Source organism: Oryzias latipes, chromosome 18 (assembly GCF_053564925.1).
Source record: "Oryzias latipes strain Hd-rR chromosome 18, Olatipes_Hd-rR_3.1".
Classification (NCBI taxonomy): Eukaryota; Metazoa; Chordata; class Actinopteri; order Beloniformes; family Adrianichthyidae; genus Oryzias; species Oryzias latipes.
In genome coordinates, this window is record NC_136254.1 from 3,888,179 (window position 1) to 3,915,924 (window position 27,746).

General features: G+C 40.3%; 1 protein-coding gene and 1 long non-coding RNA gene across 14 annotated transcripts in view; one reads left to right on the top strand and one right to left on the bottom strand.

Moving 5' to 3' along the window:
* The window catches only part of nrxn2b (neurexin 2b), an 806,770-nt gene that overhangs the window by 588,160 nt on the left and 190,864 nt on the right, over positions 1 to 27,746 (top strand). The gene's annotated exons all lie outside the window — the stretch shown is intronic.
* On the bottom strand, positions 21,695 to 23,900 carry LOC144987295 (uncharacterized). 2 transcript variants are annotated; one of them, XR_013651172.1, is made up of 4 exons: positions 23,740 to 23,900; positions 22,559 to 22,633; positions 22,191 to 22,244; positions 21,695 to 22,113 (listed from the first exon to the last, which is right to left on the bottom strand). It is a non-coding gene; the product is annotated as an uncharacterized LOC144987295 (long non-coding RNA). The 2 variants fall into 2 exon arrangements; XR_013651173.1 differs by lacking the exon at positions 23,740 to 23,900 and adding an exon at positions 23,469 to 23,596.

Below are 27,746 nucleotides of genomic sequence, written 5' to 3' on the forward strand. Positions count from 1 at the left end.
GTGTCTTTTCCCCATATTGTGGGAAAACACGAAAATCGCCAATTCTCAGAGTTCGCCACAGAATGGCCGCCAAGCCGTAGGTCGTGTGGCCATCCCATAATGATTTCAGAACATCTTTGGGATATCCCCGACACGTGTGTCTTGGTTTCGCGGCTGTATTTTGAAGTACATTTTGTTCGGCCCCATACGCGATTTTCGGCCCATTCATTTTTTTGACGGGATCGATGGCCGTGATGTCATCGTCTTCGGGGGGGTGACGTTGACTTTGTGGAAAATTCATTTGCAATTTATCCCAGGTGTGTGCACGTTTTGGTGACTTTTCGAGCATGCGGCGGGGGTCAAATTCTCGCTGAAAGGCGGCGAAGTCGTCGTTCCAACTGCGAAAACAATATGGTCCTTGCAGTCAGTGACTGCTGCTGCGGGCCATAATTAGAGGAACATTGTCTTTATAGAAAAAAATATATATACATAAAGTTCAGGAGGACAACGATCCGATTCGCATCCATGTTGGTTTTGGACTTCACCGACTTCTCGAGTGATCAACACAACACGAAAGCTGAGTCCCAAATTGGTCAATGCGTCATGGTCATGTCCCAAAACATGCTGCTGCCGGACCACAACGCTGCGCCCGATGCTCAAAACGCACCGCAGGACCTCTGATCGCGTTGACTTAATGATTCACTTAATGATGTGCAAAGCGCATTTGGTGTGAACGCAGCTTGATGGAAATTTGCAAAGACATCTGGGAGAGCTCACCCTGAATGTTAGTTCCCTTTCTTTTCATCCTCCAAAAAAAAATGTATGTAAAATCCTAAACAATTTTTGGGGAAAGCAAAGCTCCAGGATGATTTTGATCATCTCTGATGCCCACCTTCTGTTCCCGTCATTTCCTTCCCTCAATGAGAAAAAGGTCATGGATGAGACTGACTCTGAAGGTTTCAGGTTTCTGCACCATGTAAACATGAGTTAGTTTAAAGCTGTTGAACATCCTAGAAGCATGTAAAGAAAGAGTTTAAAGTGCTGACAGGGCGCTTTAGCAGCCCAGATACTCAACACAGAGGCCGGAGACCTTTGATTCAACAGCAGTTCAACATCTGAAGTGTGCATCTAATGGTCGCACAATGACTGAACTGCACGCTTTAACAAACCTCTGCACCTCAAACAAGGAATGCTCAAAAGCCACTGACTATATGCATGTTAATATACATTTATATAAGGTTGTGAGTCTTAATACCTTTCATGGATCTTTCTGTCTTTGAATTTGCCCTCTTGGACAGTCAAGTGTGTTCAATTGGAATAATTCTCCAAGTGAGTGACTGTAAATATGCTAACAAATCACTACATCATTGCATTACTTTCATAGTTAATTTTTGTTTTGGGGAGGGTTGATCTTTGATTTTCCAAAGGTTTTAATGTTTTTCTCAAAGCCATACTCGTTTTCCTTTGTAGCAAAGCCCAAAAATGACCTTTTAAAACAAGTGTAACATTTGAAAGCTGATTGGCTGCAGCTTTTAGTCTCAAAAGCACACACTTGCAGGGATTTCTGTCGTCTTTAAAGCCTAACAGGGAGGGCAAACGAAAGACAAAGTGGAAATAGCATTAAAATGACTGCATAGGAAGCAAAAGATGAAGAAAACACACACAATGGTGCGTCATAGTATTTGCCTGATGATCACAGAATAACGTTCGATTACCTGGTGGACTGCACTTTGTCATAAATAATGCAGGTCTTCATCAATACCTCAAAGATCACAGAGACTTTTAATCCATCATTTTGTGTGGGCACCACCCTGACCTACAAATGTTGAACGATCTTCTGCTCTGCAGAGATTTCCAGCATATTTTACAAAGCTGATGCTTCTCTTAACCTTCTCTTTCTTCTTTTCTTACCATCTAAATGGGCTGTGGGGCTTTTTTCAGTGTCTGCTTTGGTTCGGCCTTGATTTGACACCTTAAGTAACAAAGGCTTGTCTGCAGAATATCGAATCTGAACTTTATGGAGCTGTTTTGTCTACCGCAATCAGAAACTCTAGTGATCCTTAGTTTAAAGTATATTTCCTCATAAATGCAATTTGAAATAAAACTCTGTGTTGTGAAGTAAATAGTCCATTACAGGGAGAAAACCTAAAGGCGGAAATGTAAACAAGTTTGCTTTCTTTAGTAATTACAAAATGACAGTTTATTCAATAAATGAAAAAGATGTAAAGAACAGACGGGGTGAAGCAGAAACACGTATTGGTGTTAACTAGAGGAAAGGTTTTTCCACTTTTTTGTTGCTTTTTCACATGTTCAACCTTCGTCAGCACTCTGAGTGGAAGCGCAACGGAAGAAGATGAGGAGGAGTGTGGACAGCAGAGGCAATCATTTTTCCCTTTCAAGTTACGGTGGAGGCTTTCTTTCCTGGTCTCACTTTCACTCATTTTTATTCTTTTATTTCTCACATTTTGGTGCATTTCTCCTCAGTTCACTAATGAAAGGGCAGACATCCTTCTGTGTGGATACTCCTTTACACCTTAAATACTAATCTCATTACTAAACTAATCTTAGATACTAAACTATTTGTCTGTTGTGGTTTTCATAGTCACAGGAGTCCCGTTTTGAGAGCAAATTAAAAAAGCTCGAGTTCAGACTATACAGATTTGTACTTGTCATAACCCTTGTGCCATCTTGTGGGGTCCAGATGACCCCACCCCTACATTGACGTGTTCTCCCTACCATGACAAAGGTGGATAAAGGTGGAGAGGATTTCATCTAATCCATGGACACCAGTGAAGATCACACCTTGAAGAAAAAAAGTTCAGAGCACTGTCTTGTGGGGTCATCTGAACCCCACAAGATATCACAAGGGTTAAATGAAAGATGTGCAAAAACAAACACAACAGGATGTGACCTGAACACAATGGTTTCTTCACTCATTGTGGTTTCCAGGACTGAAAACCCTGAGCAAAAACTTGTGATGTCGTCACATCAGGGAAATTAACCAAAGCTTGGTTTGTAAATATTTACTCCTAGCATTTTTTTTCTGTAGGAAAAAAAAAACAAAAAACTTTTTTTATCTTTTTATTCACGTCTCCCAGATGCAAAATTTCGAGTTTCCAACTCACAGGTTCTTTTAAATGATATACATAAACATTATAAACATCCTGAGCTGATTAACATTTTGCATCCAATCCATTTTACAGCTGCAAAGCTCTCGCTGCAGTTGAGACCATTTCAATCAACCTGAGACTGTGAAGTGATGAGCTGTGGATCCAGTTTAAAAGGTTTCTGTCACACTCGTTTCCTCCCGTACAAACCCCATATCTATTATCCGCCCCCCCCCAAACCCGTTTGCATGTGGTTTCTGCAAAGGAGGAAGACAGTGGGAAATCAGAAATTACAGACAATTCTTTCAAACAGGAAACAGGAAAACAAGGTCAAATTCTGTTTCCGTTCAAACAAATAGAGCCTACAATAAAACGTGCTAAGAGTTTGCTCAACAGGTTCGCTGTTTGTTGATTCAAAGAGCCAAAGACAAACATCAACATCTGGAAACAGCAGGTCAAGTCCTTCACTCTGAACCGGTTCGTAGACCTTCAACCGAAAAGTCTGCTAAAACCAGGGCCTGTTTTCAGGAACAATATACCTGCCTTTCATTTTAATGTTCAGAAAGATTGACAAACAGAACAAAACAAAAGCTGTTGGATTTGAACAGAAATAAACTAAATGCATTTCAGTTCAAGTTTGTAAAGTCTAATCTAAAAAAATAAATGTTTTGTGGGAAAAGTCATTAAATTCAGAGGCTGAAGTCATGAAATGATATTAATCTAAATGCTTAGAAAAGTTTGTTTTCCCAAACTCTGACTCATAACTCCGACTGCTTTAAGCAGAATCATGCAGGCAACCACAGTGTGTTTAATTTCACACCTGAAGGGATGTTTTAACTAATATCTAGACCTGTGAAGGAGCCGAATGCTGTTAGTTCCTTTTTGTACGGAAACAGCTGAGCATCACATGACTCTCAGGTGTGTGTGTGTGTGTGTGCAGGTGTGCGTGTGTGTACAGTAACCGTCACATCAGTCCCAGACAGCCACAGATGGTGCCATCATTGAAACTGATGGGGACGTGTTAGTGTGCGACTTGTCCTTTTCATGGGTCCAATTACAGCCCGGCACAGGCGAGTCTCCTTCAAAGAAAACGCTCTTAACGCTCAGGAGCTGCTTCAGGCAGACGCTGGCTTTGCTTCTTAGCGTATTTCTTCTCCAATGTCTCCTTTTTACTAGCAAAACTGGGTGATGCTTGTTTTATGTTAAATGTGTCTATCTGCAAAAGAAAACAGAAATAAAAAAAACATTACAGATGTTTTTAATAAGGAAGAGGATCAGGGCCATGGAGAAAGACAAAAAAGGGCATAGAAAATTCTGACTTTTTTCTCAGAATTCTCAGATAAAAAAACAGAATTCTGAGATTAAAAATAAAATTCTGAGAGAGAAAAAAAATCAGAATTCTCAAATTAAAGTTACTAAAGTCAGAATTCTGAGAAAAACCTTCACTTTTCCCCCCTCCCTTTTTATTTCCTTTCTTCTAACCCCCCCCCCCCAACACACACACACACACACAAACACACACACTTTCCTTCTCTCCCGCCCCTTTAGTAAAAATAATATGTATATATACTTAAAACACAAAATGTAACAAATAAATTAAAAAATAAAAAAAGAAGGGTTTATACAAATTCACACCCTGGTTGTCCAAAGATTCATAATCCCTTTTTGCAAAAGTAAAACCTGTCCAACACAAAAGGTCTTCAGCTCTCATCTGTTTGCTCAGTTGTTGGACAGAACAGTAAAAAAAAAAAAAAAGTATACTGAGAAAAAAAAATCAGAATTCTGAAATTAATAATAGAATTCTGAAAAAAGAGTCAGAATTTTCTGTGCTCTTTTTTTTTCTCCATGGCCCTTTTTCACTTCTGTGTTTTACAAATCCTGCTAATTAACCCAATGAACTCACCTTAAAGGTTCAAATCGAAATTAATTTATTTTAAATAAATGTCTAATTTTACTAATATATGTGTTGGACTAAGAAGGAGCTGCACCGAGCATGGGAGCGAAACAATAACCTGAAGACCAACCCAATGACAACTGAATGAACTTAAACTAATTTGTAAGGAAAATATTTGTAGTTAGGATTCTTTGGGTTAAGATCACGTAGAAATTCTGCCCAGATATGAGACAGAATTTCATGGATTCTACAACCTTTGGTGTTTTGTTTTATGAATTTTGTGCTTTAACTCCATTATTAGCTTTCAGAATCACTGTGGAACTAAATCATACATGTAGTTTAGCAGATGTAAACCTATAAAAAAAACTGCTCACTTTCTGTGTTTATTTTTAGGCTTTTGCTAACCTTTAAACTTAATGTTTTTTCCAAAGCAGCACTGGCAAAAAGTGAAAGAAAAAAAAAAGGGGCTTCATTAAGATATCATAGGACATTACAGGGCGCCGTCAAACCTGATAACAGTGACTTCAAGAATCATTTTACCAATTAAAGATAAATACAACTTCACTTCACGTTAGCAAACTTGTCTCGTTACATCCAAACAGTGACAAAGAGCTGCAAAGACAATCCCATGTACAATACATTCGAAGAAATTAGCTGCTCAACAAGCGTGCAGACCTAATTACCGAAATGCTGGCTGTGCCAGAATGCTGGGCAGACTAATAACATGTCAAAACCCAGTTTACCAGAGATCATTCTGTTCTGTTTCTGGTAGAGTCAGGTGTAAACCCACCATGCTGCACTCACACAATCTCCTAAGTAGAGGCAGTTCATTTAGCCTTTTCTTTTCCTTCTCAGTGGATTCTATGATACGTGAGTGAAAAATGATACAGTAAGGATGCTGGTAATTAATCAATGTGTAATCCAAATCATGTTTTCGTATCAAAAACACATCTTCCTTCGACTGAAATAGGTGTAGATGTAAAGGGGACACTCAGACAAAATATTTCATAAGTCATGACAAGCAAAGGAGATGGGTAATATTTATCAAACGGATCCTAGCTTTGCATTGAACATGTGCTCTGTGTTCAACTATTTTTAATATTTGCTGTCCCCCATTTATTGCATTGTTCAGGAGCAGCCAGAGACAACGGGGTCATTTCTGATAAACCCTTTGGGAAGAATCGTCTGCTGGCCTTCAACTTTAAAAATGCAATAACACATGAAATGTATCTGTATGGCCCACACACACATGTGCATTCTCATTTTATCTTCTCGCAATCCTTTTGTCATGGGTTCAGACTACAGGAAATAATGGGGTCGCTTCTGTTATCACAGGAAATGTATTGTTGTTCATTTCTTGGCAGACCAATGGCAGCAGCATTTAAGGCTACTGCAGTAATAAAGTAGGGTGTGGTTGCTGCCTTCTGCACTTTCAAATGTCTTTTTGGGGATTTGTACTTTATGTCTACCAGATTATAATATAAAACAGTTATAGCACAAAAATCAAAGTGACCTGAGATCACAAAACGTTGCTCACTCCTGACATTTGCGCTTTGCTACCTCAAACCGATGCACCTTCAACTAGGCACCTATTCCTGCCTTCGCCCAACTTCTCCTCAGACTTTGCCCTGCAGTCAAACCGTCCACACTTGACATTGATATGCCAAATGTGCTCTAAGAAAAACAGAGAAAACAATCACACACCATGCTCTTGAAGTGCAACGCATTGATGAAAAACGCATTTTAAAGTGTCTTTCTGGTTATTCTAGACGTTTGTAATGCCAGAATGTGCTGAGTTGTTTGTTTAGAGGACAGCACAGAAGAGCAGCGACTCCCATGAGGGGACAGGGCCACACATAAGGCCCCTGTGTGGTGAAGACATGTGTTTGGGGCTGGTTTTGTTGCTTTAACATCATTTTTGAAGGGACTAGTGACTTTTTTGAGGGTTTTCTGAAAAAATTCTACACTGCAGCAAAAATCCTACTCCCAGTTTTTTTCTGAACGATTCCAACTCATGACTTGGATTCCACAAATACTTTTCCAGCAAATGACTGTATGTCATCCTAGCTGGGAAAATGATCGCTGCCTTGTTTGCTTGGGATTCTTTCTTTTTTTCCTCATGGTGATCACAAAGCTGTCTGTTTAGAGGTGCTGCTGTCTCAGAGGAACAGGCCACTGACCAGACGCCAGTCCTGCTCGTCCTCTGACAATTATGCAAAGAATAGGACCTTTTCCATCTCTAAATAAAACATTTTATTATCTTTTTTTTTAATTTACTCCTCTACAAATGTATTTTATTAGGGCAAGACAGTCTTTCAGCTATGGAATCTCTTTAGACTTCTTTAGAACGTTTTTCCCTTACACTGGAATTTCATTGCAAGTGAACCAGCACTTTTAATTTGAAAGGAAATGAGATCTTTGTTGCCTGGTTTGCACCAGAGTTTAGGTGAGCTTCTGCAAAGCGATTGTGGTCTTGAAGAAAACAGGCCAGCGTGAAGTTTCCCTGAGTTCTTAATAAATGTCCCTTCTAGGTTACTGTAGCAATGCGGCAATAACTCACAGCAGAAGGGCTGCAGGAGGACAACTTTGGAGTGCTGTTTTTCTCTGAAGCAGCTTTACACTGAAAAAACTCATAATTATATAGGTTCTTTTGTGTTTCTGCTGGATTAGTCAATTGTGATTCATTTCAATGTCCTTTTCTTTATTTTAGACCAGGGGTGTCAGACTCATTTTGGTTCGGGTGCCACATTCAACCCGTCTGATCTCAATTGGGCCGGACGACTAACATAAAGCAAACAACAGCTTTGTTTTTGTTTTGTTTTTTTCTCAGTTGGAAAGAATACCTAAACCGACATAGTAGCCTAATTACTTATTATTACACTTTCATTCACAGAGGCCAATGGATCTCAAATAAAATGCATTTCACTTTTAAAAAAAATTGGTTTATTCAATTTTATACAGACTGAATATTTGACATCTGACACTGATAATAAACTCAAGAGGGGCTACGCAAAAAAATGAAACACCCTTCCTAAAATGTAAATGTGCAAATCAAAGAAAGATTAAATTAAATAAACTTGCAAACATTTGTAAACATAACAAGAATTTGGAGGTAACCTCCCTTTCTCTCCTTAAACTTCAACTGTCCATCAATATCAGGATTCAAATCCTGTGCAGAAACACATTTACTGTCATTCAAGTGTGCAAAACACAATGAAATGTCCAAGAATCTTTTCCTGCTTTGCTGCCTTGAATTTTGTGGCAACACCCACTTTCTTCCTGACCTTTGATGGGACGCCATCAGTGACCAGACTGACATCACGTGACCAGTTCACCCCAACATGCTGCAACTAGAGAGCCGACAATGTCATCAGCTGTTGTTGTGTCCATCAACTCAAGATACTCCGCTGTGACGGTCTCTTTAACACCTCTAATAAATATGCACAGCTGTATACGTCTGTGATGTCTGCGCTTTTATCAATAGCAACCGTAAATGCCGTAAATGACTGGATTTCTCATTTGGCGCCCAAGTCTTTTCAGATGTGTTGTATCTGCAATTGTAATCCTTGCCAGATTTTTCATAAGTTCACCATCCAATAATGGTTTGGATGTTTGCTCCAACTTGTTTGCAATCAGGTGTCTGTCACTGCTCCATCACTGACAGTAAATGCAGACGGTTGTTCTTCAGTCCAGCTAATAGTTGGTAAATCTTCTCTTTTCTTAACTCCCCCTGCAAAAGGTGAAACTTTTCTTTATGGTGAGTCTCATAGTGATGCTGAATGTTATATTTGCTGAGCACTGCGACCTGTTGATGACAGGTTTTGCTTTCTGCTCTGTGAACAAATAAAACCCTTTTGTTTTTCCTGGAAAGCTCGGTACTCCACTTCAACCTTTTTCTTTCTTTTTGACAACATTTTGGTCATTAGGGTGTCATCATTCTACTAGCAATGCAATAGTGGTGAGGCTCGCAGGGAACCAAAAAGCATCTTACCCAGAACTGGAGCTGTTAGGTTTTGCTTTTTGCACAAGCAGAGATATGCTGTTTCACCCGTTTTGCTTTTCCTTTGCTCCCCCTAGTGGCAGAATTGTGGGAACAAAACGCAATTTTTAATTTCTCTTCCATGACGGATTTTCAAATAGTTGGCACATCCGTGTTTTGAAAAGTACACTACCCATATTTCATTACTAAAGCCCCGATTGGTCAAAGGTCAATGCAGTTATGTAAATATAGAGCCCAAAATCGTAGAAACTTAAGTAGAAACTTGCGTAGCTACACAATAATGAAAGAGTTTTGAACACGGAAGCCCAAACTGCACATTTACATGCGTTTGCATAGATTTTAATTGCAAGTTGTCACTTCAATGCGCGTTGCTGAGAGCGGTGTGCTCATTCTCCACATCTGTTCACCATATCAGGTCCACTCTTTTAGGTTCTTGCTTCATAAAGCTTAGTCTCCTGCAATGTTGGGACTTTCTTCATCTGTCCACGATAAAGTTAAAAATATCTTTCAGTGCAGTTCTCACCCAAATGTCACAAAGGAAAGCATCTCAGGTGTTTATTAAACTGCATGCCTTTATGGTGGCCTTCCTATAAAGCAATAATGTCACAGGAGACTTCCCTCCCAGTCTCCACCCACACACACACTCACTTAGATACTGTGTCTTTGAAATTTCCAACAGCCCACTGCCTTGCTTGAGGGCCCCCGGCCCCTTGTGGTCTTTATGCAATCAATAAAAGAGAGGAGACTTTCGATCGTTCCCTGACTTTTCCTTTTCTGTTTCACATCAAACATACTGTTCAACAAATAAACCCACATACAGTTTGTCGTCCCAGCCGCTTTCCCTCCGTGTCGCTTCATCTGCCCCCCACTCTCACGCTTTACCCTCTAACGCTAAACCTTCCTGTCAAACCTCCGCGAGCCGACGGAGCGCAAAGACAAATGTTTCCTGTCGAAATGAGAATTGATTTTTCCCAATTACCTCTGTAATCAGAGCTACGTGCATTCTCGCTTCAATAAAAAGCAGTGGGGGGGGGGGGGGGGGGCAACATAGCAGTAATGACAGACCCCCCTGGGAACCTGAAGGGCACACAGAGTTCTGGCGCAGGAACTTGTGGGAAGCAGACACTGTAAAGGTCGAGTTCTTTCTGATATGGAAGCGGCTCGGGACCGTGTGTTCTGACGCCTCAATCAGAAGGCGTCGACGATGATGAGCTTCTCTGAACCTGACACTCATCGCTGTTGAACGGGGGCAGCACACACACAGAAGAACGGGCTTCATTAACATTCTGGATGAGAGGATGGGGAAACCCACCTGGGAAGAGCAGAAACAATGTCATGGAAGAAAAACGGCAGATAAATCGTAATAAAAACCCAAACACAATGGCAGCGGGTAAGTGGGGAGTGGGACGGAGTGGGCCCCCTCATCGCTGTAATGACTTGTAGAGCAATGAATGGCCAAATGGCTCAGGCCATTAATCATACTGAAGATTGTTTCCACCTTTTTTTGTCTTTGACCCATCACATCTGCACTGCTGACTTTAAAGAAAACCAAACAAACTCATTTAACATTTTATAATTTATATTTCATTAAAAACATTATTCAGTGGAGGAAATAAGTGTTTGATCTCTTGCCAATTTTGTTGTTTAGTTGGAATTGACAGTCTGTCATCCTGACGGTAGGCTCATTTGAACAGAGAGATAGAAAATCGCAAAGAAAATCAAGATTTTCTATAGATTTCTTTGCATTTCATTGATGGAGACACATATTTGATCCCTCTGGCAGGAAACACTTAGTGCTATGTGTCAATGCCCTAGGCAGCACAGAGGTCAGATGTTTTAAGGCAGCGGTAGTTAATCTTGAAGATTCTGCCGATGCCTCCACATCGCGCGGCGGCGTTAGCATTAGCACTTTGCGTCTGCATTTAGAACAAGACAGTATAAAATGTTTAGTCTTCAGCAGCATGTGTGCACGTCAGACATCTGACCACGTTCCAGACAAACAACACATGCAAACACATGTGCTCTTTCCAAAAAGAAAAAGATGCAATCTGTTCTCTGAGCTGAAGAAATTTGGCCAAGTTTGCGTCTCCTTTTTCGTTTCGTCATGAAATATGCGCTGGCAGCACGGTAGATTGCTCAATGGCTTTATTATTTCGGCTGTCACCCACTCCCCGCAGAAAAGAAGTGCTTTGTAATTCTTAGCTTAACCCAGATTTATCACGTTTGTGCGAGTGCGAACACCTCACCCTGGTGGTTTATGCAGCGCATGTGTTGGGAGACTGGATTGTTTAGACTAATTGAAACACGGCATGGTGTTTGATAAACAAGCTGTTCCCCCCCACTGCATGCAACTAATAACATTTTCTTGGCTGAATTATAACAGCTCAATAATTGAGTCCATGTTTGTCCATGTGGAACTCTGGGGAGTGAACGACATTTAAACCACTAAGACGATACTCTCTTTACATAATGTAGCTTTGTGTCAATAATGCATTACTTTGTGTCCTAACATTGTGGGGTTTTGCTTTTTTCTTTTGTACATTTTTGGAAGAAAGGTTGCAGAATTCTTGTCACACAGTGGAAACTCACCAGGCTTTTGTGTTGAAGTGGCTCCTCTCCTTAAGACAGAACTGCTGTTTTCTGTCATGGAGCTGCTTTAAGTGGCTACTGTTGAGTGGTTAGTTGGTTACAGACGGTAAAGTGCCACTCCACAGATTATTCAGTGTCAGCTGCGGAGCCGCCCTGTAGCAAAGTGCAGGATAAAAGCAAAAACATGATGGAAACCTGTTGCAAATGGATACAGCTTCTCTCAGGCTGGCAGTGAGTGAATTGGCTGGGTTATTATAAAACAGTTGTCAGTGAAAGACCAGGTGCCGTCACTCACTTTTGATTGAAGCTGACATTTTGTTGCTGTTCACCCCAACACCTCGACTCGATGCAGGGCATCAGCCCCGGTTTGCTGGTTGCATGGCTTCCATTAGCTTGGCGGATAGGTGCATTAGAACAACTCCCTGTTGGATTACAGCCTTGATGGTGTGTCAATCTTTTGCTCTGAAATGTCAGGCTTCAAAGAGGCGCCTCTCCATGCGCTCCGTTCATCACCGGCTCGCTGATTGAAAATCACGATTGATCCATGAACAGTATAACATTATACGATGGTCCCTTTTCAACTCAAGTATGTGATTTCCATGTCTGGTCGTAAGACGGGATTTGATGCGGGCTCTGATTGAAGAAGATGTTTGAATGCTTTTGTTCTGCTTTGGTTCAGATCTGCTGTGTTTACAGGATGTTTACAGTCCTGAACCGTTTACTTTACACGGTTGCTACATGAAAAGATACAAATGAGCCTGTCAGTCGGTCTGCCATGTTTTATGAAATCACTCTGAAAACATCCATAACCTGAAGGATCTAAACGCTGGAACAGTTTTCTCAGTTTCTTTGCATCTGAAATACCTTAATAGTAGTTTTTTATGGTAAACATTAAAGTACGTAAGTGATTCTTCCTGAATTTCTGTTGAAAGATCAAGGCCTCTGTTGAACAGTAACTCTTAAAAAATAATTGTATTGATGTTTACTTAAAGTAAATCGTTCTTTTGTTTTGCACATGAGGATTAATCCACTTACACATTAATCCACTTACACAAATCTCCAATTTCTTTAATTCAATTATTGTTTGTCTTAATAGTGTTGGAACCAAAAAATGTATTGTGTCTGTTTTTATTCACTCCTACGTCCAACTGTTTTGCATTGGTCCAAACGGCTGATTTTTTCATTAGTTTTTTTTTATTATTATTTGAGCTGCAAATGAAACAAACTGTTGGTGTTGCAGCTCCTACAGACTAAAAGCATAACAACAATACTAAAGAGTACTTTGCTGATTTAACAAATGACACATTTATCTATTTAACTAAATCCTTTCATTGGCTTACATGACCACATAGAACTCTACCAACATTGTTTTTATAATATCAGACGCACATCATTCCATGTTGTGCAGCAACGAACAAAAGCATTTGACAAATAAATTCCATTTTAAGCCATTGCTCTTGGATCATCAGGAAGTTTTTTATCGTGGATTTATGTCCCATTCACAAAAACAAGGGGCAGAGAACCAGAACAGCCCTCTGTCATGTTTTACAAGGTTTATTTATGCCAGTCTGCTCACTGCTGGGTTTACTTGAAAATAACAACCAATCCAAATCCTAAACTCCTAACAGTCATGTTGTTTTAGGGCAAGAAAACATCAGACCAGGTTACGTTTGTGTGGGTTTTATGATTGAATTCAGTCCAGTTACGAGGACAAGACTGAACCGAAATACTGGAACCTTTTGGTAAAGGACAGAAAAAACTTATGCATGGTAGCTGCAATCATAAGGAGACAAAGTGAAAAACACTGTACAAAAGCAACTGTGATACAAAGAGATTCATTTTCTTCAAGAAGAGTTAACTGTCTTTTATAGTAATTGGACACATGTGATGTTTTGCATCATTGGCATTTTGCACGCTCTGTTACGTATGTCTTTATTATTATTATTATTATTATTACTATAAAACGCCAACGATTTAAAAGCCCACATGTCACATTCAAAGATAAAGTAATAGCCAATCAGACAAAAAAAACATCCAAATGTAATCTCTTGTTTCTTTTTCTGTGCCAAAGGACATGCAGTCTGCAGTAATTGCATTATTTTTTCCCCTACGTTTGTCAGACTCGCAGAGCTCATCAGGTGTAGTGAAGCATTAAGCTCTGCTAGATGCTTCTTCTTCAAGGCCCTTTTTTTTGGGGATTTAGCCAGATCAGCTCATGCTTGTCACTGCACTGCATGCCAGCGTTCAGCCCCAGCAGTCTTCTTCAGCGAGGCAGAGGAGTCAGAGGGGCCGAGGGAACTGACCTGCTCCCATGCACTTTTTCAGCTTCTCTTCTTCCTTATTTGGCCAACGAAGGAAGCAGAAGAGAGCGTGTCATCCCACTCATCTCTGCACTGCTGCTTCGTGAATATTTCTGTTTAATCGTCGGTTACGAACTCTTTTCCACTTTGCATTATCACCGTCAGACTGCAAATCACGTAATTAAAGCTTTTTCATTTCACCAAATGGTTGGTGAGAAAACAGTGAAGACAAAAAACACTGAAACTTTTTAAACCACATAATAGTTCCACTGATCTTTACAAAGTACTTTTATTGAAGTTTATGTATCAGCTTTCAAACAGCTTTACTACCATGTTATTGTATGGATTTTTGCTGTGCTGTTGTCAGATCTACACATGTTCCTTTACGGGATTAAATGCATTTTACAAATGTGTTTCACTCTCTGGCTGAGCGTTCAAATACACTAGACATTTGAAAATCAATATTTACTTAAAAAGTTGGTGTCAGTTCATCAAACCTGCTCTTTCAAATTTCTTCCAAACAAATTATTTCACTGACAAAAATGTTTTTAGTTTATGAAAAGAAAGAAATTACTGAATGTATTAAGGACATTTTCTTCGGTCTAAATAATCAGATAATAATTAGATATGAATTGTATTTTAAGCAAGCAACAGAATAGAAATTAGTAAATAAAATTTAAAAAATGGCAGTGATGCCCAGTCCTCTGTGACCCATGAGCCTTTGCAACCAGACAGATGTTGACGGTTTTCGCTGACTGAATAAAGTCGTCCATGTCTAGTGGAGGCACAAACAGGACACAGCACCTTCAGCAATGCACTGTAAAAGGATTGTCACCAAGAAAATGCTTAAAAAAAGAAGCTTCCTTTAGTCTATAGGGGTTCAGCATTTATTGTCAATGCTTAGGCTTTCACGCAGCGGTAAGTCTTTTGTTTTTGCAGGTTTAGGGCTCACCAAACAGTTTCGTATTACAACTCACTGTCAATTTAGTACTAGTACTTTATTACTCTGATCATCTTTTGATCGATTTACAAAGCATTTCTAGCGGTCTTTTAATTATCAATAAATCAATAAACGGGATATCGTTTCTGCAGAGCTGCAAGAGTTCATTAGGAATTCAAATCGGAGTTGTGGGCGGGACTGTTGGCGCAGAACAAGCCCGTCCCCTCTTCCCCTCACCTCTCTGTTTACACACTCTCCTGCTAGCTTACAGTCCCTCACACCCCCAACCTAAAGTAATGGGTGCAGCAAAAAAAAGCAAACGACATCGGACCCATCCAGGCGTACAGTTTGGATCCAGATTCCAGATGGGACGGAGAAAACATGGATCTGTTAGTCCGACAGTGGAAGATCAGAATGGAGCAGAGCAGGGAGCTTGTGGCTTGCCATAGAAACTTGAACATTACACTTAAATAGCATTTTTTTTTTGTTTGTTAAAGCTTAATTTAATTGTATTAATGTCCTCCTTTATCACCCAAATGGCAAAGAATATGTTAAAAAGACCAAAAACACAATTTTTTCCGGGGATGGAAATTTCAATAATTTGCTTTTGGAACAAGTCAACTGTTTCTGTAACGACGCAAACAAAACTACTGACACAAAAAATCTTTTAATTTGGTCTTTAATAAGACTTTATGACCTATGTGAGAGCAGCTGACTCTCCATGAGAACGTGAAACCTCCGAGTTGAAAGACAATCTGTTGTCTTGTGAAGCAACTGTAGTTCATTTAAAGTAAAGCATTTGTTGACTTATATTTGACAAAAGTATGATCAAGACAACATAAAAAACAATTTTCAGAGATGGGATGTAACACTGATCAGATATAAACAAGCTAAGAGAAGAAAACATTGATCTGTGATATAATCCTCACCATGTAAAGGAAGAGACAAATAATCTACAAACAGACAAGAAATCCAAAGATAAGACACTGCGCAAGTGACTCTCAGCAGTCGACGTGTGCGTCCACTGATGTAGTCTGAATACACAATACAACTAATCTGCTGATATCAACTGTTTTACTGCCTGATGCCCTTCACCCCTCCACCTTGAGCTTAGCACCACTCTCACCTTTTATTGCTCTTTCTGTCTTTTTTTCTATCTACCTGTATTCATCACTTTGTGTGAACCTGAACTTTGCTGTGTCAGCTGCTGATTGAATCCATCAATTATTTATTATTAATTATTGAGCTTAATGAAACTCATTTGTGGCCAAAGTCCTTCAGTGGCTCTTGCCACTGCCTCACCCCTGAAACAGCCGCTGAATTATTCAGCAGTGCCCTCTCGTCCGGCTGACTGTAGACCTGCAGAGCCGCTTCACGTTCGGACCTGAAAGGATTTCAGTCTTAGGTGGCAAATAAAATCACAGCTAATGCACACATCACCGGCCCGCCGTTCCATTTCTACTTTTCCTGTGGGCATTTGGGCTGCTGCCATTAACACGGAGCGGCATATCGTTAGTGCTTAAAAATGCTTCACGTAAGGATGTGGAAATGAGGCTTTCAGAGCAACAACACCAGCCGAGCTGGAGGGAGAGACAGAGTGAAAAAAAAACATAGAGTTTAAAGACTTTGTATCAAAACATGATAGGTTTTAGAAACACTGTCATAAAATGACTGACAAAAAGAAGCAAAAATCTATGTTGTAGAGCAAGGGTGTCAGTATTTTTGCAAAGCGAAAACCATATTTCTTTTTTTATGTGTGAGGGCCAAACATTCAGCCGGTATGATTGGCAAAAAAACTATTTGATCATTTATTTATCTATTTATCTATCTATTTATTTATTTATGTATTTTTTACAATGGGATACTTTTCATTACTTCACATTGAACAATGCTGGTAGACGATACTGATAGATGGTGATAAGTTTAGCGCCGTGGCAGAAATTTGAATGGATCTGCGGTCAATTTTTGTATAACTTTGCACGTGCATTAATTTGTGTTCATTCCCATAATTAAGATTTAAGGGAAACAGTGTAATTGTTAATTTTTTGGGCCATTTATAAAAAGGCTATAGAGTTTTGGGCATATGTGTAAAACCGCTGTTGCTTTGATCACAGAAACAAATAAATCTGTTCTTATTTGGCCCTTAAGGCCCTGAAGGTCAAGTAGTCACAGGTTGTTATAACAGGTTTACAACAGCTTATGACGTAATATAGACATTCACAATCAAGAAGTCTTAGCTCCTACAAAGTGCTGGGAGCTGCATATTATTGTTGCTATGACAGCCAGGTCATAAAATCCGGTTATGGCCTGTCGGCAGGTAGAAATTTGAATCAGAGCCGCATTTTGCCACCTGGCCGGACTTTGGACGTGCTCATTATAGAATTATGTATTCATTAAAAAGAATTAAAGGGCCTTTTATAGAAACCTTTTTTGAAAGAACTGCATAAGGTTATATTGAGGAATTATCTAATACCCTGGATTTTAAAGTAATTGGGACACATGCTCCCTACGTTTTCTTTTCAGACATCAATTATGACATCACCCATTTTGCCGATAACCTGATAAATATGAACATTTAACAAAGACTATCTTTTTAATCCGTTGTGCTTTAATGATGGCAGCTTAGATGATTTATAAAAAATAAACTGAAAGGCAACTTTTTCGAAGGAAAACTCGCTGATTTGCAATGCATTTCGGTCCACACCCATCAGCATCAACGCTCACTAGGGACTTCTGGGAAATTTCCAAGGCCGTGAAATTTGGAAATGTAGATTCAGACCCCCCCCCAAGAATTGGTGAATGCCTTATATAGTGGTCTAACCAGGGAGAAGTGAAGGAATGCGGACATGACCCAAAACATATTGGTTTGGGAAAAAAAAAATAAAGTTACAATGGTTTACACATTTATTTTTAGTAAACTGTCAGATGAAAAATACAATGATTCAATTAAAGATGCCATTATTTTACCCTCATCAATGAACAAATTCTGGTCAGTTTTATTTATTTATTTATTTATTTTATCACTTACCGGTTTTTGATATTCTAACTCTGGACTGTGTCGGTCTGAGTCCTCTGGAGATGTAGGACAAATCCAAATCAGGTTTGTTTCTACATAAAGAGGTGGGATTGTACTTCTCCCCAAGACTCCAGTGTGACTGCGGTTCTGGAAGAGCACGCATGCACACAAGCTCACACCGTCAGCCTGCATAACTGCATCCACCCACCATTTAATCCCCTCAGATTTGATTTTTCTAAAGCACACACAGCTCACCCACGCAGTTTTACCTTAAAGCAACTACAGTCTTAATATTACTACATGTTATCACGTTTGCTCTTGTAAAATGTTCCTTTACAAATGTGGCCATAGTTTTGTGAAATCTGTTTTATTAGGTAAAAAAAGGAAGATCTCCATCCGAGTCTTTGCTTTTATGCTGAACGGAGAAAGGAGGCGCGAAGGTGAGAATGCATAACGAGCTTCCAGCTTCCACAGCTTTGCTGCTGACACAGAAACAGGTAGCTGTCTGAGCGACTATTCATTACAGAGCCAGTCAAGGAAGAAGTCAGAGTTGTGCGTTCGCATCGACGCCGCCAAAGAATCTGTTGTGAAAAGAAAATGAAAACACTAATGACACGAAAAGCAGTGGAAGTGCGGCGATGAGTTGGGAGAAGTCAGATCAATGGCGTGCCGGCTCAGCGACCACCTTCATCTCAGAATTTTTCATCAAGAAAATTGTAGCCTCTGGAGGTGAAGAATCCAGCTTCCATCCTGCCCATCTGATATTGATATGTTTGTGCCTCAGCTCTGCAAGATGGCGGATGATGTATTTGGTATTCTGATCCAGAAATGAAAATTGTGAGCAGAGCGCAGTTGTAGAAAATATTGACAAGGGAAAATGAGCAGTGGCAAAACCTCATCAGACTCGTGGGACCACTTTGTCCTCCGCCTTTCATGTACCTGTGCATCTGCAGACGCAGCAAGTGGATCGGCAAGCTGTCCTTCAGGTTAAAAACGAACTCTGGAGACAATCGTGTCTCTTGAATTGTATAAACGCCACTCAGAATTTCTTAGCAGTTGTCACGGACAGTCACAAGCAAAACCAGTCAAACTTGGTATGAACTAGACCGCGCGATTCTGGATACGATTGATGCGATGGCTGATCGCTGTGAAGTAGGAACCGGCCTCTAGGGTTAACCAATAATTCCCAGCGTCCACCTCTGGTTTCAGCAAAACTGACCACATTGTTAGCATTTTCTAAATGATAACAACACACGTTTGGTTGACGTGGGATAAGTGAGCAAACATTAAGGCATCGTCAGATGGTCAAAGAATAACAAAAAAGTTGAATAAATCCTTATGAGTACTGTGGTGTACAAAAGAACAATATGACCTTTTCTTTCTCCTTGAAATGATTCCACTGCTGTCCTTCATTACTGCAGAGGTTTATAGTAATGGATTTGCATCATCTCTGGTTATAAAAAGAATATGCTCGTGCTTCCTGGCAGAATAAAGATTGTTTCTCCTCTGCTCACAAGGACATTTTGGTTCCCCAAGGCAAAGACATCCGTGTCTGTCAGTGCGTTAAATGCGAAGGGGGACCTGCACTTAGTGATGTGGCTGAGGTCACCCTGTTGTGTGCTGCAAAGGTACGTGGAAGAAGATGAGGCAAGGACTTCTCCACGACTGCCGTCTTCCTCCGACTCCCCCTCTCAGAGACGTTGTGGTGGGAGCTGATTGGGGACCAGCGATTAGCTGAGACGTATTCAATTAGCTCAGAGTAATCACTGTGTTATTGTTTAAGTGTTTTCTCTTTGGGATAAATGGAGTGGAGCAGATGAAGTGTGTGAATATTTGACTCCCTGGGAATGGGCTTTCAAGGATGGAGGATTCGTGGAAGCCAGCCACAATTTTGCCTTTTACTTGGATTTTACATCTGATGGTGAATAATGTATTCATCCTTCTAATGTAGAGTTTCATGAACTTTTGGAATTCAAGGTGAAAAGTTCACATTCTTGTCTGAATTAAAATTTGGTGTAAGCCAAGTAGGAGGTGATTTATAATGAAATAAACATGTGGTACAGGCCCAGATAACAAAAAATGGAAGGACTTTCACTGTCAAACTGATGCTGTTGATACACGTCTTTTGCATTTCACTTCCTGTCGTGAGTTTTCCCAAACAGCGCAGTCAGTAGAGAAAAGAGCTTCGAAAGATCAGAGCAGTTTTTCTGATGTTCATCAGACCGTCTTTGACTGCTCTGCCTAAAAAATAATACACTGATTGGTGCTTTTCTCACCAAAAGTCCTGCTAAATTCAACTGAGGAATTTAAGATGACATTTATACACGTTTGAGATTTTTTTTTACTTTCCTTTGAAATAACTGAAGTTCACGTGTTCAACATTTTGAATGTGTTAAAAATTACGTTTTTACCAAAATATCTGCTTAAAGTACTTAAATAGTTGCTAATTATGTTGTGTTGCTAGAAACAAAGTCATTATCGACACCGAATCAACTCTAAGTTTAAATTGATTTAAAGCACACTGAATGCCACTAATACGTTACTGCCAGGAAAGCTCTCACTACAGGCTGCTTTACAGTCAAATACGGGTCATTTGAAAGACTTGGACCAACAGCAGATTCTCATCAAGAAAGTTATGAAAATGATTCATGTGAAGGCCAGTTTGAGCATCAGTACAAAGTCCTTCTTGTCTCTTCTCATGTTTAAATAAACCGAATTGAATCAAAAATGTCACAGCCAAATGGAATTGCCCTCAATCCTGCTGCTTGGTTTGCTTGAGAGCTCTGCCCACTTAACATCCTCCACCGCGTCCTTCAGAGGAGGTGGAGGCTCTGAAAGCAGAAATAGCCACTCGTGCATCACTTCAGTCACACAGCCTTGTTTGCTTCTTGTCTCACTCCATCTCGGTTTTGCGGAGCAGAGCAGCAAACTGTCCAGGAAACTGTGCTGCATTCAACTTTTACACTGCCAGTTTTTTTAGACGTGGAGGGATGTTTTTGTGACTAAAGGAGGCCTTTTTTACACTTTAAAAAAAAGGCATCTTCTCTGGCTGTGTTACTGTGGTCCTGCATCAGACGGGCGGCGACCTGTCCAGGGTGCTGCCTTCACCCAACGCCGTAACCCCCAAAGGGACAAAACGGGTTTATAAAATGAATGGATGAATCCTGTTTCTACACTGAAAAAAAAGACCTGTTGGATTGACATAAAAAAATCATGGACAGCGGTTGCGCGCAAAAAAATCATGTTGAACCAATATAATTATTGCTCATAATAAAATCATGTTCTACTGTAATGAATGCTTCTTTGTTTCTGCACCTAATAATTTTACATAAACAAACAAGATTTTATTATGTCATTTACCATAATTTTTTCAAACATTTAAAACACTATTATTTGTTTGAAATTACCTACATAGTTCATTTAATTTATAAATTATTTTAATAAAATTTAAATTGAAAAATAAAATTGCAGATTATTATTTAAAGCAAATACTTTCTTGTGCATTATGAAAATCCAATGAACATATGACACTGAAAACAAATTTCAGATTTAACTTTTTTATTATCTAAACTTGAAAAATATGTTTACAGTGTAGCATAAAATGACAAATCACAATAAATTGGGCTTGCTATTTTTATTAAACAGAAGATAACAGAGCCAAAGCAAACAGCTGGAATCCCTTCTTAGGAAAAAGTTAAACTATTTAAAGGTCATTTTATTCAAAGAGTCGGATCTTTAAGCCTGAAACCTTAGACACCACTTTGCCTTACAACTCTAATACAGTTTTTTTTTGGATTACCTCAAAGGTGTGTGACGGAATGTCCAAGGGAGAGAACCCAAGAGCAGGAAGAACGACCCAAATCCAATAGTTCACTCGAAGGGGCTTTAATGCCAGAGAACCATAACACCAGAGCGTAGAACGAAGACGCTCCGACACAGAAACAAGATCAGACACTGCATAAATAGACAAACCAATCAACATAATACACAACACCTGTGACCAGCGGGAGAGCTCAAGAAGGGAAGGGCCTCCAGGAGATCATAGCAGGAGCAAAGCCACGGGCCCCATGACAAGGTGTTTCTGAGATGAGGATGGTAATCAGATTTGTGCTGTAAATAAGGCCAAAAAAGCCTTGGCATCTGCCACTCAGACACTTGGTGGGTCGACCACCACAGCCTGGGAGATGTGGACCACGAGAATGTCCTCTTCCTCGCCACTTTCCATTAGGAGGGAAATTCCCACCGTGGTGTCCTCGATTGCCTCCTGGATTGCTGCATGGTCTTCATTCTAAAGAACACAGAAGATATTTGTGTGCACAGTTCACATTTGAAGTTTAGTTAAAGCGTCTAGATTACACAACTCACCTGTACTTTGAATAAACCCCTGAACTTGCTTATATTGGCGAGAAGTTCAGCAGTCTGAAATACAAAGAGTCAAAAAATTTTAAATTCACATGAAAACTTTGGAAAAATACAATTCTTACTCTTGGCTCATCAATAAATGTTATAGTTACTGTGTTAACAAAATCATTATATCCTTAGTGTCATGTTAACAGAGGTAGTGGGATAACTGATCAACCATCAATTTCATTATTTATTAGGTTTATTATGTATCTCTCTACATAAAAGGTGCGTGTAAAGAGTAGGGCTGGCAATCTTGGTTACCTCCCGATTCGATGACAATCCAGGAGACAATAATTCCAATAATATATAGTAAATGCATGGTGACCCACCTGACTCAGTGAAGATTGGAGCATGGAGCCCAGCATGATCAGGGAGGAGCAGTTGGAAGTGTTGTGTGATGAGCTCTGTAATCAGGACGGAGGTTTATTAGTTACATTTCAAATATATATAGAGAGTGAGACTTCCACAGCTTTGTTGTATCATTTTAATAACTAAACATGCATTGGTTTGAAATAAATAGCTGCAAAAATATTCTGAAGAAATTAGACCAGAAAGAACATTAGACACCTCCTCCCCCCACAGGATTCAAACCAGGCTTATGAGAACCCGCGAATTTTGAAATGGAAACTGCAAAACTAAACTAGCAGATCGGGAGTGGATAATCCCCCCCCCACCCATAAAGGATTCCCATATTAATTTATCACAAATGGGAGGAATATGTGAAGTAGGATTACAGACATTATTATAAGGCAGTCAACTTTTTACTACACATTATACACTTGTTCCAAAAGGACATGAATATTTTCACTCAATTAAACTCTCAAAGCTAAAATAAAAATATGTTCAGCATCATAGAATGAAAACAAAGCTCTGATTGAAACCAAAGATTTATGTAAACTGGACACACCAAACGCATTCTGTGCACGAGACGCGCACGGAGAATGATTGACAGCTGACTGAGACAGAAGTGCGGTGCTGTTTGCTGGTCAAATAATGCTGTCCTTAAACTATCTCATGGTGGAACGGTATGGAAAAACTAAATAATGACAATAGTAATGATAGCTTCTCACATTTTCCTTCAATTTCGGTCTCCACAACGCAGAATTTAGCAAAAAGAAATCCACTTAGTGACGATGAAAATTCCCCTGGCAGAGTTTCTGCCTGTGGAAAAAAAAAGCCGTGCCCACAAGCGCCCACTGCCCTCTGTCAAAAGCGAATTCCTACGGCATAACTACTCACCACTCTTCCCCGTACATCATTTGAAATCACCGCGTTTACAGCTGAATCTGCCTGCGACGTGAAAGTACAATTTACCGCGCACACACACCTCCCCCTACCTGCCGTCCGAGGGCTGCGGCCGGCAGGGACAAAAGTGGCGCGCAGAGCCTTAACTTTGATAACTACGACAAAAGTGGATTACAAAGCTCTTCCCCGTGGAAAAAAATAACACTAATGATACATTTACGCCTTCCACTTTCTTAAATTAATTTGTTAGAGTAAATTAACTTACCTTTTTTAAGTTCCTCCAGCCAGAGCAGGTGCTTGTAGCTTCTCTAAAATGGCTGACTGCAAAGTTTCCCCTCCTGGAATTCTTCTTCACCGATGGGGTTTACTTATCCAAAATTAAGGGGCAAAGGATCAAGCATAACTATTTCATGTTTTGTCAACATGATTTAAATATATAAAAGTAACTCAGCAAGAAATTATGTGTGATTTTCAAGATTATATTATGTTTCGAAGGTAAACATAATTTGTTCATATTAAACAAACATGTTTACTATTTGTAAATTGAACAACCCCACTTTTCCCGTTTTTTCAGTGTAGGATGTCCTTGTGGCTTTTTACTGATGATGGAGGACGTATTTAAAAGAAATTGTTCCTAAAATAGCATTTCTGAATATTTCTTTATTCATATTGTTGTGCATCGGAAGCAGATGAAAAAATGCTGTTGGAAGAAGTGTAACGTACAAGTTTCTGTGGCAAACCACAAGCTCCCTGCTGCGCTCCATTCTGATGCATCAACCTGCAGACAAGTAGATCCATAAACCTCTTTTTTTTCCTCATCTGAGCTGGAATCTGGATCTAAACTGTACGGCTGGATAGCTCTGATGTTACTCATCACTTTTGTCGCACCGGTAATGTTAGGTTGGGTTGTGTGAGGGGCTGTGAGCTACTGGGAGAGAGTTTAAACAGATGGATGATGGGAAAAGTGGGAGCTACTCCGTGGCAACAGTCCCGCCCACAACTCCAGGTGTTTTTTTGATTTTGGCTGAAAACGGCATAGTCATAACTAAGGCTACGTTCACACCGCAGGCTGAAATGACCCAATTCCGATTTCTTTGCCCCTATGCGACCTGTATCTGATCTTTTTAGGACAGTCTGAACGACACAGATCCGATATTTTCAAATGCGACCCAGGCCACTTGGGTATGTGGTCCTGAATACGAGACATATACGACCTTTTCAAATGCAATCGTCGTCTGACTGGCCGGGCCACATGTATCCGACCTGTACGTCATCGATACTCTACAAAAGTCATCATTCTGCGTTGAAGTAAACATCAACCATGGCGGACAGTGCTGCTGAAACCAGTCAGTGGAAGGGAAGCGAGGTCACCGATTTGATTAAAATTTGGGATGACAGCTCTATTAAGGCCAAACTCCAGGGCTCTTATCGCAACCGGGCGGTTTTAAAAAACATTTCCAGCTAAATGGCCGAGCGTGGTGTTGAACCTTCCCCCCGATGACTTTTTTCCCGTTTCCGAGCGTGGTCAGAAGCGCGGGGGACCGAAGGCGGATCCTCCTTCGGGGTTCACTTTCCCGTTCGGACCCTCAGATTCTTGAGAGCGGGTTAATAAAGAGTCAATTATAGCATTTATTCTGGGGTAGACCTTCTTTAACCGTTCTCCTTCCTCCTTAACACACAACATGAATGCGCGCCCCAACTGCCCCCCTAATTCCCTACCTCACTGCACGCGCTCTGCTCTCTCTTACACACACACACACACACACACGGCCCCAGCACATCCACATCCCCATTCCACAACAGTGGAATGATCCCGGCTTCAATGCCTTCTTAAAATGAGAAGATTGTTATTGTGCTGGCTCCTTTGTGAAAATAAATGTAATACTGCAAAAAGAGCTCCGCTGTTGACAACACTGTTGTTGACATCCATTGTTGACGTTAGCTACTTCCACAAACAGTGACTTTGTTCTCCGTTGAGTACTCTTCTGTGCATGCGGGTCACTTCTGGGTCATTTCACAGTCACACAGGAGATCACAAAAGTTCGTATGTAATTGGAAATGTGAACGGCCTTGCGAAAAAATCGGATTTTTTTCAAAAAATCTGAATTGAGCATTAAGCCCTGCAGTGTGAACGTAGCCTTAAGGACCACTGGGAAAGCTTTGAAAACAGATTTAAAAAAATGATCAGAGTGGGACAAAAATATGAACATTTAAAATTGTGATTTTTTTAATGTATGATTTTATTCTGTACACAATCAAATGTATGTAGTTGATGTGCCAGAGAAGTGAGGCAACTCCTTGACTAAAGTACAAAAAAAGCAACCACAGAATCAAGTCACCACACTAAATATCTATGCAGAGCCTCAGTCATCTTAAATTCTCATTCCATACAACCACAAAACAGTTACATGATTTAGATTTATGACAGTTCTCTGATGCTTGGCTGTGCTCTTCGCCTGTAAACTTTTCAGAGACACTCCCCCATCCTTTAGTGTCACGGAGATTTATGAAGACGGCATGTAGATTTTATTGTTGTTGCGATCTTCCTCTCCTCGTCCATCTCCTCATTTACACAGCCTGTATTCCTATTGTTTGTCTCTGCATCCACGTGTGTGTGGGAGTTTGTTTTTAAGCTTAAATAGAAAGCTCGCGGTTGATAAATAGATTATTTTCCAACAATGCTCCATTTGAACAGAGACGGTGGCGTTTCATCTAAACTGTGGATTGACGCCCTTTATTCTCGAGTTCGAGCGCCATTTCTTTTCTACTTTTTCAACTCTTTTTTTGTTTTCTACACAAAAAGAATTGTAAATATATAAGGAATCCTCTAAGGAATTTAAGCTCAACTTACCTTATGCTCATTTTTCTTTTCTTTTTTATTGTTGGGAAATGATCTGAATTCTTGTCTGACTTCCTCTTAGGAATGAACAAACATCAGCTGAACAGAAATCACCTAAAAAAGAAATATGCTGAATGTTTCATTATTCATATATTGAGTCAAAAACAACATGGCGTTTGAAAGAATGCGTTGGGGAATGCTCCTTCATCCACACTCCCCCTGGTCTGAGCTTTGTTATCCATAAGTGACGGTGCGGCGAGCAGCTTCACATGTCCCACACTGAGACGGATGAGGTGCAGCATCGGAATGGACAGGATGCTGATTGTGAACATTAGTGATCACATGTGTCAGACGCTCAGCACACACACACACACACACACACACACGCACACACAGGATCCCAGATTACTGGGATTCAGACGCAGACAAATGGAAAAACAATGAAGCTGCATGTGAGGTCGCATCATGGATTTCCTCTGAAATAAAGACAATGTGTGTGAATTTGTGGCAAATATCAGCTGTCATTTGGTAAATAAGACCCTCTGTTGGGTTCTAATCAAAGACGTGCCTCTCAGGCATGCTTTGCCGTCCTGCTGTGTAAATATCATCTTCATGAGTTAGCAGGAGGCTCTCAGGCCACGCTGAAGAGTGTGGTTTTTCCAAGAACCTGTCAGTGGCTTTTAGCGTTGCCTTTTCACACATAACCACACAAGATCAAAACCCCTACCAGGTGCTCTGTTGGCGTTTTTGGAAGCGAGAGGTAAGACACAAAAGCTGACCCTTGCGGTTGCACTCTGCTCTGGATTCCAGACTACAGGTCGTTCTTTCAGGAGCAGGTTTCCTTCTGTGTTCACGGAGAATGAGCATTAACCCTGTATGACATCCACCTATGGTAAATGGTAAATGGCGTGTACTAATATAGCGCTTCTCTACCTTCTTCGAAGGCCCAAAGCGCTTTACAGTCACCCATTCACACACTGCACACTGATGGCGGCTCCGCTGCCGAACACTGGCGCCAACTTTCCATCAGAGGGAAAGAGGGGTTCAGTGTCTTGCACAAGGACACTTCGAACATGGCGGGAAACAAGCCTGCAATCTTCGACCAGTGGTCAACCACCCTACCACTGCACCACGACCGCCCCACACATAGGGTCCAGTGTCCTTCCTACTGCAGGCGTTGGACTTTTGAGGCTTCATTCAGTCCTAACTTCCATTTCTCTCATCTGATCAGTTTCCCTTCAGACACTTTTAAGAGCATCAAACATCAAAAATGATTATTTTAAAAAAGCATTCCCAAAAAGGCGGCCAAAAAGAAACTATGAACTCTGAATGTAAGCCAAAATCAATGACATCACTTTAGTGAAATTCCTCTTCTAGATTGTGACCCATTTTCTGAAGTCTCTTTGATGTGTCAGTAGTTATAAAGGAAACCA